Source organism: Leuciscus leuciscus (genome assembly GCF_965113295.1).
Source record: "Leuciscus leuciscus genome assembly, chromosome: 14".
In the NCBI taxonomy this organism is placed as follows: Eukaryota; Metazoa; Chordata; class Actinopteri; order Cypriniformes; family Leuciscidae; genus Leuciscus; species Leuciscus leuciscus.
The window spans coordinates 30,163,732-30,166,593 of NC_138738.1; the positions used below are offsets into that span (position 1 = coordinate 30,163,732).

The window sequence follows — 2,862 nt, forward strand, 5'->3', positions numbered from 1 at the left end:
TTTATTGGGAAAATAAACTTAAAGGTCCCGTGACATGGATTATTTTATTATTTTATAATGTTTCCTGGGGTGCCCTTATAATATTAGTATGTTTTTAAGATCAACATTTTTAATAATTTAAAAATAAAAGGCATTTTTCCTAGCCTGATTTTAGCCTCTGATTTGAACGCTCTGTTTGAAGGGGCGTGTCTGCTGTGAGACTTCAGTGTAAAAGCCCACTGCTGTGATTGGCTGACATGCTTGCATATGAAATAGCTAGCATTACATGTGGAACTCTCTCGAATACTTTTACTATTACAGCTATTATACGTTTTTACTATTACAGCTATTGAGATAAACGAATTGTGAGAAGTTTAAGTATTTAGATCTATTCCCATCACATAAAAGGTTGCAGTGATGAGCATTGAGCAGATGACAGCCTGTTGATCGCGTTAATGAAGATCTTATCATTGCAACGCAGTTTCTGTACTCTCACTAATGATTTCACCAATGCAAACATGAGGTAAGTACAGCAAGAGCTTCGTTGTGCAGTGTAACACCGTCATTGATTTCATAACGAGTTTTGGCAAGTGTCCAGATAAACATGCGCTGTGTGATTGACAGCTTGGGTGATTGGAAAGGTTCTTTGATCTCTTTCTGTATATATTTTAATCAAAGTTTGAAAGTTTGAAATTATTTTCATCCTACCAAGAGAAACGATGTGAAGTTGATTGTTTAGTCACTGGCTTGATTTACTGATGCACAAACAGTATTGAACGATTTTGAGAGAAAGATTATCTGTCTGAACTTGAACAATTACACATCAGAAATTCACATAACCCACTGGATCTTCAGAGGCTCGGATGAAGGAACAAAAAAAATACTTTTGTGTTCATTTGTACATCCAAACACTGAGCAACTGCCATGCTTCGCTCGTTTGCAAGCCATGATGTCTCTCGATGAAAAACCCATATCGTGCTCGCGAAACTCATTTTCTCATGGGCGGGCCAAATTCTCTTTGCGGGCAAAGAAGAGAAAGGGGAGGTGACCTTTCTCCTTATGATGACATAAGGGGAAGATTTCTAGATTCGCCCGTCTGAGCTTTCATTTTCTCAAAAATACCCAGGGCTTGGTTTACACCTATCAAAATGTCTAGCCACTGGGGGACCATAGGCAGGCTAGGGGAACTCATATTAATGTTAAAAAAAACTCATTAAGTGAAATTTTCATGTCATGGGACCTTTAAAAATATTAAAATCAATACTCCATTACATGTGTGATTAAATTCAGACTGAAATCCTGAGCCAAGATTACTTCTTACTGAACTTTTTTGTCCAGTTTTTTATTTTATTTTTATTTTTTATGTAGGCTATATTTCCCTAATTAATTTGTTGATAGTTGTGGAATCAGTTTTGTTTGTTTAATATCCTTCAATATAAATATTTTGATTTCTGTACAGATACAGTGTGACATCATCAAATTGGAACTGATTATTCTGGTTCCATTACTGGTTCCAAATGTCTTCTTTTTTTTTTAGCACATTAAATTACAGCAAGATATATCTGCAGGATGATCTGTTCCATGTCCTCTTTGATTGTAGCTCAACGGCGGGAGACAAAATTGTACGTTCACATGATCATAAATAGTCATTTATTATTTACTTAAAGTGACAATAGCATGCACCCTTTGAAGGACATAAATGGTTGTGTTACATATCAGCATTACAGCACCCATTAAGAGCCAGTATTTCTAAAACAATGTATTTCTAAAGAGCTAATGTCAAGAGTCCATATTCCATGTGAATAAAAATTTCAATATTTTTCTAAGGTTTTATCCAATTCCTTTATGCGTAAATCTTTTTTAATTATAAAAAACACTTCAACACTTTTTCTTTTGAGACTATATCCAACCACTGTTACCCAGACTTTTTAACTTATCTATCATGAACAAGGAATTGCTATCCTCAAAGCTGCTGTTATTACAATCACACCAAAAAATTGAAAAAATTATTTTATAATAGCTTTTACAATGTTTATCTTTGGTTGACTTGTGTTTGTAGCTTGTCATATTTTCAATTAAAATTGGCATTAAATTGCCTAAGAATCACCGCTATGTATTTTTTTCAAGTTAAAGGGAAAATGTTGTCATTATTTACTCACCCTTATGTTGTTCCAAACCTCTATAAGTTTCTTTCTTCTGTTGAACACAAAAATAAGAGATTTTGAAGAATGTTGGTAACTACAGTTGACGGCAGCCATTGAATTCCATAGAATTTTTTTTCCTATGGAAGTCAATGGGTGCTGTCAACTGTAGTTACCAACATTCTTCTAAATCTATTCTTTTGTGTTCAACAGAAGAAAGAAACTCGTACATGTTTGGAACAACTTGAGGGTAAGTAATGACAAAATGTTCATTTTTAGGTGAACTATCCCTTTAATATAATAAATACTTACATAAATCTCTGCAGCGCTTCTCAAGATATGTCTAAGATAGGTTACCCATCAAGATAAATCTAAAAGGGCGTCCACAATTCTTTAATAAAGATTATAACACAATGTGAGTGTGAATCACATTATTGTGCATAATTATGATTTACGAGTTTGTTCCAGCAATAGCGCCACTGTGTGGAAACAGGGTGGCGGCGCTATGCTGCTGTTGTTCTATCATAATTTATTTTTCTTTATGGTTTTATTAACAGAGTAACAAAAAACTTCATCAAAACAGCTATTTTATCATAGTAAACCTTGTGCTCTATCAGTTTTTGTTTTATTAGTTTGGTGAAGTAGACTTGTAAGGTTTTTATTTTTTTTTATTTTTTTTGGGAGAGTCACCATTCATTTAATTCTAACCAAAAACATTAACTGACGCTCATTGCGCCCACAG

General features: G+C 34.0%; 1 protein-coding gene across 1 annotated transcript in view; it reads left to right on the forward strand.

Annotated features, from left to right (window-relative positions):
• The window catches only part of inpp4ab (inositol polyphosphate-4-phosphatase type I Ab), a 56,617-nt gene that overhangs the window by 53,633 nt on the left and 122 nt on the right, over nucleotides 1-2,862 (forward strand). The gene's annotated exons all lie outside the window — the stretch shown is intronic.